Source organism: Vidua chalybeata, chromosome 6, assembly GCF_026979565.1.
Source record: "Vidua chalybeata isolate OUT-0048 chromosome 6, bVidCha1 merged haplotype, whole genome shotgun sequence".
NCBI classification, from domain to species: Eukaryota; Metazoa; Chordata; class Aves; order Passeriformes; family Viduidae; genus Vidua; species Vidua chalybeata.
In genome coordinates this window covers 3,356,490-3,369,159 of record NC_071535.1, presented here as the reverse complement: position 1 = coordinate 3,369,159, position 12,670 = coordinate 3,356,490, and the positions used below count along the sequence as shown (strand labels likewise).

Genomic DNA, 12,670 nt, shown 5'->3' with positions numbered 1-12,670 from the left:
CCTGTCCCTTAAACACTTCCAAGGACCATCTCTGTTTTAAATACTGAAAAAAGCATTAAAAGATTGTTTTGTTTGCTTAACAAAATTCCAATTCCATCACTCAGAGTCACTAAAGTACTGGTCTAACGATAAACATGGTGCATGTAATTTAACATGCAGATTTAGGATGCAAACCAGGGAAAATTTCCCTGCTCCAGGAAAACCTGAGGGCAGATGGATTAGAATGACCTTTCAGCCTATAAGAGACAGAAGCAAAGACTTTTCAATTTTTCTTTCCAAACCAAATTTTTAAACTGTACAAAACCTGGGGGAAATTCATTGTTCTCATGGCTTTTCCATCTAAAGCACCAAAGCCCTAAAGCTCCTTAATCCCCTTTTTGCATTTACAGCAGTTCACCAAAACCACTCAGACTCCTCTCCATGTTATTATTTAATATAAACGAGTGGAAACTGGTGGAAATATAAACTGGTGGAAAACCCCCAGCCAGGTGCACTGTGCTGCAAAGGTTAAGCCAGGCTTAATTCCCAGCTCAAGCCTGGGGGAAAACCCACCATCAAAGCCAGCTTGCTGACCAGGAGTGGCATGAAAATGAGGCAGTAGTGGGGTTACAAAAGGAGGGGAGAGAGAAACACCAGAGCACATTTGCATTTATTAACCACCTGCAAAAAGCAGCTGGTACCACAGGCAGCTGCTGGATGAGGCCAAAAAAACCTGTGGATTTCTGTAATGTTTAAATAATTCCTACTTCTGAAAGGGTTTTCTTGTGCCAACACACAACACTAACACCACGCTCTGCAGGGAAGCACTGGGGTGGCTTATGGGGAAGAATTTATTCCCTTCCCATTTAGAAACTATACAAACATCTTCCAGAAGTCTCTTGGCAGAAAAGGATGTCAATGAGATCCTGAGATTGCTTCCAGAGCAGTGTTATGCTTCCTAAAGCTGTGATGTGATGTGATGCATCTGGATGGGGAAATAGATGGATTTCAGAAGGTCTTGGGCAAGCTTTTTCAGCTCTTGGCTTTGCAATTGTACCCCCAAAACAGCATCTGCAGATGCCACATCACCCTCCCAGGAGAAAAATATATTTAGGATTTAAAACCCCCCAAATATAGGGGGAATTATAGGGAAAAAAAAAAAAAAAAAAAAAGGATAAATTGGTTAAAATGCATCACCAGGGCTGAGCATTGGCTCCACATCACCCAGAGCCCTTCTGTGCCTGCTGCCCCCAGCTATGGTCACTCTGCCATGGGGAGAGAATTCACCCTGAATTTGCTGTAGGAAAAACACTGATTTAGGAAATATTTGTGCCCCTCAGATGAAGGAGACATGCAGGAGAAGGGCCAAGGAGGACTGAGGTTAATTGTCCCCCTTCAGGAGGCCAAGGGCTGCTCTGCTAATCCAGCTCTTACAGGGTGTGTGCAGCCACTGGTACCCAGCAGTGCTTGCTCCACCCTGCACACAAGAGGGTATTTTTGGCATAAATCCAGCCCAGATTCCTTCACGAGCAGCAATACCCCTGCAAACTGCTGCTCTTCCATCTTAATTTTATGTCCCCTAATTAGAAGCCGGTGTCAGCTGAAGGAGAAATAATGAACTCCAAAGGATGGCCAGGGACAATTAGAAACCATCCAGTGCACCAGACAAAAATCAGTTCCACTTCTTTCCCTGAGATAACGCAATGCTGGATCCAAGGGGACACGTTTTACTAAGCCAGATTTCTCCTGAACTGTGAGTCAGTTCACACAACCCCTGAGATGCAGCAGGGATAATCCCTCTGCAAAGGATGCTGCAAGTCCCCAGCTCTCTGAAACCAGCCCAGCTACTCTGGGGACCAGACTGAGATGATTTAAGGGCTCTTAGAACTGGCCTAACTTTAGTGTCTGCTTTTTATTGCTGATAATGTGGTTTCTTGCAAACCCTCTAAGCCATTTCCATCAGCACTAAAAAAGGCTGAGAATCCTGGGATGGTACCCCTCTTTTACTCTCTAATCCCCCAGGAGATTAATAAATGCCCATATTTATTATATTTATTAATAGTATTTATTAATTGCTGCTTGTGGTCACTCCCTCAGCTTCTTGAAATAAGAGGATGTAGCTAATTATTTCCAAAGCATCAGTTTATTGTAGGTCCTGCCCTGAATCTGACCATTCTGTGTGCTTTTTGGATGGTCCAAGGTGAATCCAGGGCTGCTCCTGGCTAAAATGAATGGCCCACGTGGGCTTTAACTTCAGCAGAAGAAAACCAAGTGTGAGTTTATCACCTTAAACTCGTGCCTCCTTTTCTTTTACTACAAAAATATTAAGCTTTCATTTAAAAAGGAAATCTAAAATGTTATTCTGGGCCAAGACAAGCTCCCAGGAGGTGGGTGGGCACGGCTGCCTCTCTGAGTGCTGTGAGCTGGGCAAACAAAGAGGGGAAACCACCGCTCCAAAGGGCATCCCACGCTGGCACACAGATCCCCTCTGGCTTTCAAGCGTGCCCCACTTCTGGTTTAGAAGTGTTTTCCTGCCCTTTAGGGCTGCAAGACTCTACACAGGCACTGCCTGGTCCAGCTCCTTCCAAACTGGTGTCCAGTGGGCCAGGGGTGGGAGCAGATCATGGTTTTCTCTGGAATAAGTGAGCTGGTGTTGCCCCTTTGCTCGGCTCTGAGCAGCCAGGGCTGTGCTCAGCCCACACCAGGACCAGGTTTCCTTGCAAGAAACCTCTCCATGATTTCCAGACTGGGATCAAGCTCAGGGTGATATTCCCAGGTTAAAAAAAAAAAAAAAAAAAAAAAAAGTAGAGGATGGAGAAGGAGTGAGGGCAACAAAGCTCCCCGTGACAGGAGGCAGCTGCTGACCACGCTGGGAGCATCCCTGTGGGATCACCCCCTCCCCAGGCAAATTTGGATGTATCTCAGACCAAACCCTGGCTGGGCTGGCAGGCACCACAACACACTTATAGAAACTCTGAGGCTGCAAGTGCTCTCACCCCCTGAAGCCTTGGGTTTGGGATTTTTTTTCCTCCCCCTCTCTTCCCTTTTGAAGTGGTGCTGCCTATTTTGGGAGGCAAGGGCTGATTTCAAGAGGGTTTTTGTTCGCTGAGGACCATGTGGAACAGCGTCAGACATTTGTGTTGTGGTTTCTCAGGGTTTTGGGCCAATTTTTTTTCAGCCTGAGAAGGGAAAAGCCACCCATTCCTGTAATTAGAGCTGAGAAATTGGGCTCTACAGGCAGACCTTCCTCCACACAGCATGGGACAGCTGACAAGGTGCTCACTCTCCCTCTGGCCTTTGTGAAATCTGGCTTAGAGTGCTGCAAAAGTCCTTGAAAGGAGACACGTGTGAGAGTTTCCAGTGAGAACCAAACCCACCACTGGGAGTATTCAGAATGTCTCCAGTCCCCACCATGCCCCTGACACCCAAAGGAGCAGCACAGGCTCCCTACATCAGGTTACAATTCCAAATAACATCCTCCCTGTGCTTGCAGAAAGGAAAAAGCACTGCAAGGTGCATACTGAACTCTTTGGGAACTTCTTTTGGTTTTTTTTTAGTCTAGAAATGGCACTTTTTGGCTGCAAAGTTGTTTATGGTGCATCCTCAGGCAGCATCTGATCACATACAGCTCCTTTCCTGGTCTGTTGGTACCTGGAACAGCAGCCTGACCCCAAAAAGTGGGGATGTTTTTAATCCACACAAGGTTTTGTGCAGCCTGGAAGCTCCCCCAGGGAGAGGGAACATTGAGCACCCCCCTGACAAAGCAAACCCCAAGTTCAACTCAGTCCTCCCCTCTGCCTCCTCCTTGCTATCCCAGTCACGACACATCCTCTCCTCCAGGAAGGCTTCCCCGTGCTGGCAGACCAATGCCCAGGGCTTTTCCAACTTTTCTCTGCCCAGAACCCTTGGAAAGAGCTGCCAGTGGGTCACACTGCCCAGCTGGCACCCAGCCTCCTTCCTGGGCACCTCATTCACCCGCTCCCCACGCTGCCCCAGGCAGCTCCAGCACAGCCAGAGCAGAACCTGGTGGAACATTTTTCGGCTCAACATCCCCTAACCCTTGGAGTCTCTTGTTTGTGCCTTTTTTTCTTTAATCTATCTGTGTTCTGTGGCTGTGACTTCAACTGTGTTTGTAGGAGCTGGATAATCCATGTCCTGACCTCTGAACCACGGGCAGATCTAACCCATGAAGGGGTGAAATTCAGGGTCCTAAATGCAAGAAGCCACTGGGGAAAGGAGAATAATGGTATTAGGAAATCAGTGGTACTAACCCCTGCATCAAGAAAAAACCCCATACAAGCAGAGTGCTGCCTCGAGCAGAGAGATGGGAAGAAGCACAGACTGCAGAAAAGGCTGTCAAGCAAACCTTTTTTTAAGAAATGGTGTTTTTAAACACAGTTTCCTGTTGAAGAAACTGGACAGAGAAACAATAACCCCTTTGTTGCTGCTCTCTCCGAGCAGCGCATGCGAGGCCCCATCCAGGCTCAGCGGGGAAGGAACCCTCACAGGGGCTTTTGAAATTCCCTGCATGGCACAAACACACGTGGACCTGCTGTTTGGCTCCAGCAGGAGCTGCTGTGGCTGTTATTTACTCATTTGTGTGGCAGCAGGAGCGGGGCTGCATCTAAAGATGTGTAAATTCAGACCCTGGTGGCTCCAGCAATCCGACGGGATGCGTTTCTGGAAGGAAGCCCAGCTTGTCTCACCAAGCAGCAGGAGCTCAGGAGCTGCTTTCAAGCTCCTTCACAGAATCCTGGGATGCTTTGGGTTGGGAGGGACCTTAAAGAACATCCAGTCCCACCCCCTGCCATGGGCAGGGACCCCTTCCACTGTCCCAGGGTGTTCCAAGGCCCATCAAACCTGGCCTGGAACACTTCCAGGGATGGGGCAGCCACAGCTTCTCTGGGCACCCTGTGCCAGGGCCTCAGCACCCTCACAGCCAAGAATGTCTTCTTAAAATTAATCTATATTTCCCCTCTTTTAATTTAAAACTTATTTTAAATAAGTTTTAAAACTTACTACAAATTTAAAGATTTCCCCCTTGTCCTGTCACTATCAGCCCATGTAAGAAATCCCTTTCCCTCTTCTTTATGAGCCCCTTCCAAGTACTGACAGGCCCTTGCTTCCCACTGGAGCACCCAGCAAGGTGGGAGCAAGACAGAATAGATGTGAATCCAACCAGGATTTAACTCACAGACAAAAGAATGCATGGAATGGTGGCTCAGGGAGGTGGGAATGGGTGGGGACGGAGGATTAGGGGTATGTGGCAAGGAGGTGCTGCCCTAAACCAAGGAGTCTCTTGGGGTAAACACTATGCCCCAATGTCCAGGCCAATAAATGCATTTTTTCTTCTAAACTTATACACAAACTACAGAAAATCACTGTTTGTCCCTGGGGAATCCCAGTCCATTAACATCAAATGCTGCTGTGCTGAACCAAGCCTCCCTAATTATCCCAGAAAATAGCTTTTGCTATGGGCTCCTGGGAGAAATTCCTCCCCTGGCTCACGAAAGAAGCCAGATAAACAGCACTGGGATGCAGAAACTCTTCTTCCCAACGTCCTTTTCCACCCAAAAGGGATGTCCAAGAACATTTTCTTTGCTCAAGTAGCAGCCAGGGCACCCCACTGCCTCAATCCCTGGTCTGAGGAGCATCTCCCTGCTGAGATTTCCACCAGCATCAGCTTCCACCACACTCCAGATGGAGAAACCCATCCAATCCACCACTTTTACAGCTATTGAGAATGTGCATCCTTCACACAGCAAGGTGCAACCTGTGGAAAACTGGGAGTGAGAAACAAACAGCCCTAAACCAGTCAAGTGAAATGGGTGAATACCAAACCTCTGGAATTACCCCAAGAAACTGGGATCCAGTAATCCCCAGAGTCATTAGAAAGCTGTGGAGTGAGAGCAGGGAGGCAGGGTGTCTTTAGCAGTGACAAAATCCATGAGGACAATAAGAGTCTCACGTGATGTACATGCCACTGTCATCACCCAGACTGAAACAGACCTGCAGCCTTTTCCATCCTTGCCAACTCACTTTGGATTTTCCCCTCCCTTACCTCTTTTTAGCCACTTTCACTCATTCAAAAAAGCCACCTACTCCCCCCTCTCTTGTAGGCACCATGGCACAAATTTTGCAAGAGAAATTCCTCAGTGTTTCAACCTTCCTCTGGCCTCCACCTCTTGGGGACTCACACACCCCATCCCAAGCACCTTCCCCTTCCATGTGGGCTGGTCATGTCTTATTCCTTCTCTTTCAAAAGCACAAAATCTTACCAGCTCCAGGAGAAAAGAGAAGCCTCCTGGGTCTCCAAGGCCACCAAGGGGCAAACACAGTGTCCAGCTCCCCCCATGAGAAGATGCAAAAGATGGGACACCCCATGGAAGGGGGAATGGTTTCTCACTGACAGAGGGCAGGGTCAAATTGGATATTGGGAAGAAATTCTTCCCTCTGAGGGTGTGAGGCCCTGGCACAGGGTGCCCAGAGCAGCTGTGGCTGCCCCTGGATCCCTGGAAGTGTTTCAGTCTAGGCTGGACAGGGCTTGGAGCAACCTGGGATAATGGAAAGTGTTCCTGCCCATGGCAGGGGGTGGAACTGGATGTTCTTTAAGGTTCCTTCCAACACAAATCAGTCTGGAATTCTAAAATTCTGTGACTCCCAAATCCTGAGCCCTGCAATTCTCCCCAGCAATCCCCAGCAGCAACAGGACAGCCATGGCTGGTATTATAAACCAAGTATTAATTCCTTCCCATTACTGCTCCAAATTAGCTCAGCTCAGCTTTCCACCTCCTCTACATACCCACAACAGATGCATCCTAAAAATCTGCCTTCATCATCCTCCAAAACATTCCTGATTGCTCAGATATTGCCTCGCATTCGAGTTATGGCACAGATCCCTGCGCCAGCTAACACGAGACCGCATGGCTCAGCAAACAGGGGGGACTATGGTTACAAGAAAACATCAAATCAGAACCACCAGCCTGAAATAAAATTGCATAACGGATGGGAACAGCAAAACTTGAGGGGAAAATAAAACAAAATTTAGAAAAAAAACCAAAAAAAAACAGCTTCAAGGCTGCCAAAACTGAGCCATTGATTACAGTGCATTTGATCCATTTGCATGCAGAGAGCTTTGCTTTGGAGCCGAGATGGAAACAGTCTTAATATAGCTGGGGAGAAAATATCCTCCTTGCACTCTCCTAACTGCACTTTGATAGGAAGCAGCCACAGAGCAGATGGTGCCTATATATAATCACCAGACCTATTATCCCAGCCTCTTTTAGTAATTTGAAGGATGTGATAACCACAAGGAGAGCAGCAAATATTCCCCCTCCCTCCCTCCCTTCCCCTGCTAATTAAAATATCAAAAAAAAAAAAAAAAAGGGAAAAAAAAAAAAAGAAAAAAGAAGAAAAAAAAAGAAAGAAAGGGGGAGGAAGCTATAATTATGGTAACGAATAAAAGAATTTCCAAATGAAGTAAATAACTATTTTGTGCACCGCTCCTTTAAACCAGAAGTCAAAAGTTAATTAAATAGCAGTGTGTTACTGAGTCAGGAGAACACAGCAAGTCCCGGTGCTGTCGGGAAGGAGACTGGAGATGCTCCAGATGAATCCAAACCACAGCACTCCCATCCTTCCTCCGTGCCCTCCTGCCACTTCTCTGCAGATGCTGTGTGATGGTGGGGGGAAGGAGAGCTCATCTCTTTCCATTCCTCTACTTGCCAAAGCCCGGGGTTGCACAGATTCAAAGGATGAGCAACGGGAAGGGGATTCTCTCCAGGGGTTTCTTGCTGCATGAAGATGCTCAGGAAAGCATCACAAATGTGATTTTAGTGATGCCTTGAGAGAAGGCTGGGGAATGGTGGTGTTGGGATGAGGTCACGGAGAAGCAAGAAAGGTTTGAGGAGGGAATTACTCATAAGGCCCTTAACAGATGTAAGTTAATAGTGGAGGTGCTGACGAACATCCCTGGCTCCCAGACAGAGCCCCCAGTCCCCTGCTGATGGCTCCAGGGGTGATACAAAGTGCAGAGAGGAACCCAGAGGTGCTCGTGGGGTGATGGGAAAAGCAAAGCTTCCCTCGGGAGAGCACCAAGCTCCCACGCACTGAGTGACCACAGCGTATCCGACAGGCACCAGGGCAGCTGCAAAAATACACCCAGGTCTAGGAGGGTCCATCCATCAACAAAAGCTCCCAGAGAGAGGAGACTGCTGAGGGGTCTGAGAGAATTACTGGGGCTGTCTGACTGCTCCACAACCCAGAGAGCATCAATCAGCTGCCCTGGCGGCTTCTGCGCCACTTCCAGGTCAGAAGCAGCATTCATTGGTGACAGGAATCCCAGGGACTGCAGGATACACACAAAACCCTTGCTGCTGCTTCCTAACATCCATCCCCAAGACACCCAGACTGCTGTAAGGAAAGTGGAGGTGGCATCAAAGCCACAAGATTCAATCTCCCCCCATCCCAGCTTGCACGTCAAGGATAGCGTCCTACCCTCCCATCAAGGGACAAGCAACACTTCAACAGCAAACCACGGCAGGCATTCCCTGCCCTGAGCATCTACAGCTGGTGATTGCACTGGGATTTCACAAGCTGAGAGGGTGGGAACATCCCTGGGTGCTGCTGGAATAGAGATTCCCAAATTAGGTGGCCTCGTTCCAGCCAGGAAGCTGCAGAGCTGCTCTGTATGTGAATGTGGGAGCAGTGCTCTGTAAGAGCACAGAATCACAGAGGATGCACAGCTGGAAGAGACCCAAAAGGATCATTCAATCCAGGTCCTGGCCTTGCACAGGACATCCCAAGAATCCCATCCTGTGCCTGGGAGTGTTTAAATACTCCTTGAACTCTGTCAGGCTTGGGGCTGTGACCACTTTCCTGGGAAGCCTATTCCAGTGCCCAGCCTCCCTCTGGGGGAACAGCCTTTTCCTGATACCCAACCCAAACCTCCCCTGACACAGCTTCACGCTGTTTCCATGTGTGAGTACAGACCAAACCTTGCATAAAGCAGGTCTGGAGGAAGGAACTGTGTGATCCCAGAGGACACATGTGTGATCCCAGAGGACACATGTGTGACATGCCCACTTTGGGGACAGCCACATGTCTCTGGCTGGCACTCAGTGCTCCCTCTCCTCCTCCCCATCCATGCACACCAACCACCACCTGCTCCATGGCTTCCCCAACCCAGGGCTTACCCAAACCCAGCGTTTGCAAGGGCTAAGGTAGCCCAGAGCACATCTCTGAGGTGTCATGAGGGCTGGTTTAGGAGCGCTCACATGTGCCTCTACTGACCACACATGGTTATGAGCCATCCTGCTGCAAGTCACCACTGAGCCCAGCCTCGAGGTCTGCTCTCCTCTTTCCTTTTGGAGACCTTTTGGTGACATCTCTGCCTCCAAGCATCGTGGCTGATGAGGGGTCAAGCAGAGCCACAAGATCCATCCTGCTGCCCATGTGAAAATCCACTTGCCAGAGCACACCCATGGGAAATGTGTTCCCTTCAGTGCCTACTCACTCTGCTTGGCAAGCAGGGATCCCTCACTTGCTCCACACCCTGCTACAGCAGGACCAGCACATCCCAAAAGCTGTAGGCTGCACATATGCCCTGTGTTGTCACTCGTTCCCACCTGAGAGCAGAGCGGGCACGGCAGTGAGGACCCTGCTCTGTCTCTGTGCTGTCTGATGCCTCAGGTGACATCAGCTCTGCCCTGCTAACCCCATCCCCTCAGAGCCATCTGCATCCCCACAGAGCTATCCATACCCTCCCTGAGCCACACATATTCCCCCAGAGCCATCCACATCCTGCCAGAGGCACTGGAATCCCCCTTGAGCCACCCGTGTCTCCCAGAGCCACCCACATCCCCCAGGGCCACCTGCATGCCCTGAGAGCCAACAGCTGCTGGTAAGAGACTTCTGCCCCATGGCTGCAAGGATGGGCAACCCTATGAGCAAAGCTACCTGTGATCTGCAAGTTCCAAATGAACAAAACAGAACAATCACTCTTCCAGATATCCTGAGCTCAGTGCTTTTCAGTGGCTGATGGGTTACTCTAAGTCACCTTGTGAATCTGTCTTTTTTTGCCTTCCCAGTGCAGGCTATGATGTTTGGAAGACAAGAAATTGGCTGATGAGCTTTGGGTGTCAGGCTGGAAACCCTGTGGAGATGACTGAAGGTGGGACCTCAGCATCACATGGACCTTTGTCACTCAGCCAAAGACACAGTGAGAAAAGAGATCCTTTGGGAGCAAAGAAGTGAAGGGAATGTGCCAAACAGGCTCAAAGGAGGACCCAAACGAGCAGGGGCAGCTGGCCTGAAGTTTCAGGGTTAGAACAGGAAGGGACACTGGCTGTGAAGCACACTCAAGAGCAGGGGCAGATCTTTCCCAGATCTTTTCTTGCTGACACCTCAAAAGGACATCGCTCTCGTTCTCCACCACCACTTCCAGTGCTTGGTGGCCTCCAGGGTGAGGTGGGGGACCACTCATCTCGCTGGCTGAGTGATGGTCTGCAGCCCAGGGACAAAGAGCTTTGAATTTATAGAGGAGACAGAAAATCTGTATCTGCTGTTCAGTGCTGGAGTAGAAGATTACAGATGGACTTGATGATCTTAAAGGTCTTTCCCAACCTAAGTGATTCTACATTGTTCTCACTCCTGTTTGCTGCTCTATTGATGTACATGGATTTCAGCAAATAACTCTGCTCACACCTGATCTTCTCATACAACAGTTCTGATTTCAAGCTACAGGATTAGCAAGATTTTGTAGCACTGGGAACCTGACAAAGTGTGAGACTTCTGGAAGTGTTCTCTGCCCATTGTGCGTGACACTAGAGGGCATGAGCAAGACAACAAATGCCCTTGTCTGGCACCACTGAGAAGCTCAAGTGTAATAAAGGCCAACGAGCTTTTCTCAGTCTATCAGTAAAAGAGAAAAAAAGCAGACGTGAGAGGTGTCCCCAGCTGGCAGGATGAGTGCCAGGGTGCCAAGTCTCAGCAAGGCCAACTGAGCAACGATTTTCTGAAGGCAATTCCAAAAGCTAATCCACCTCCGGCAAGAACAGGACATTTGTTTGCTTCACTGCTGTAACCTCACTAAGACTTTTTCATTTTCTCATGACATGTTTTGCTAAGTCTGCATGGGAGGAAATGTCTGTTCCCCCGTGTGAGGCAAACACAGGCTGAGGACACACAATGCACTCCCTTCAGTTGCTGCTGAAATCTACACAGAGGACGACAACTTTGAAGCTGCCCATCAACCCAACACAGATCAGGGTTAAAACTGGCAGGTATCACATTACCAGCTCAGTTTGGACACCAGGTATGGCAACAGGGCTGTCTCTAGTGGTAGGCAGCAGGGTAGGGGAGGAAGAGTCAGGAAACCCACACTCTGTTCATGGCAAGAGCTTTCTTGGTGTCGTTTGTTCCACCTCAATTCCCTGATGACTCGGGGAGAGCTCCAGCACGTTCATCTGCCCTCTCACTGGGGATTCCACACCTGGAACAAATGTTGGCAAAATCCTGCAGCAAGCCATGTCACACACATGTTCTGACACACAGCAGCTGCAGATCTGCCTGTAGGGCAGGATCACAGAAACACAGAATTGTTTGGGTGGGAAGGGACCTTAGAGATCATCTAGTGCAATCTCTTGCCGTGGGCAGGGACACCTTCCACTATCCCAGGTTGCTCCAAGCCCTGCCCAATCTGGCCTTGGACACTTCCAGGGGCAGCCACAGCTTCTCTGGGCAACCAGTGCCTCACAGGGAAGAACTTCTTCCCAATATCCAGTTTAACCCTGCTCTCTGTCAGTTTGAACCTGGGATGGGGTGCATGGAAGGAAGAACCCCGATTTACTTCTCTTCACCTCTAGGACAAGCTGGAGATTTTTCTTTTTCAGGACAAGAAATTTGTACAGGTGAGTACTTCTCCTCCCTTGCTCTGCTTGCTCTCCTTCTCCTTGTAGACAAACACCACCAGTTTTCTGGCAGAGGCTCCCATGGGAAGGGTGTAGCAGGCCTGAGCACCCGGCATCTTTCCCATTTGTGCAGGAGAGGAAGGGTGGCTCCAGACTGGCAAGAGCTTTGCTGGGCCAAGGACCTCTCTGCTCCCTCTCAGGGGAACCCAGGCAGTGCAGTGACACTGAAACACCAGAGTGCAACATCCCTCCAGTAGGAACACCGTGCCTGGGATTCCTGCTCTGCAGGAAGGTCTCTGACTGTATCTGTCCCTCACTGACCTGTGACTTTATGGTCCAGATGAGACCAGTGCATCTGCAATCCTCCTCCTCAGCACAGCTAACGACAGACCCTCCTTTGCCTCTGCACAGATTCCCTTCCAAGAGGGTGGAAAACACACAGGGCTAAGCTGTGCTTCCATCTGACAGCAAATCCTGCCGTGCCATCAGACCGCACTCGGGTGGAGCCAGTCACAGGGGAAGGGAAGGAGCTGGAGCCCCCACTCCAGAAGCTGTTGGCAGCTTTGAAAACAAGCTGCTTTCTTCTGTCCCTTCAGAGTTTCCAGGCCGTGTCTCCATCACAAAGGCGTTGTGCAACCCCAACATTTTGCAACTGCTGCCTGACCTGGCCACAGAGCCAGGGCTCCAGGCTTCACCCCGTCCCCCACGCCGGAGCAGCTCCAGCCTCCTCCCTGCCTGTGCTCCCGAGCCCATGCCAAGGCTGTCTGGACTCCTAGCATGCT

The 12,670-nt window shown here is 49.6% G+C and overlaps 1 protein-coding gene across 6 annotated transcripts in view; it reads right to left on the bottom strand.

The window, feature by feature from the left end:
* Positions 1-12,670, bottom strand: part of SAMD4A (sterile alpha motif domain containing 4A) — a 98,718-nt gene that overhangs the window by 21,418 nt on the left and 64,630 nt on the right. The window lies entirely within an intron of this gene.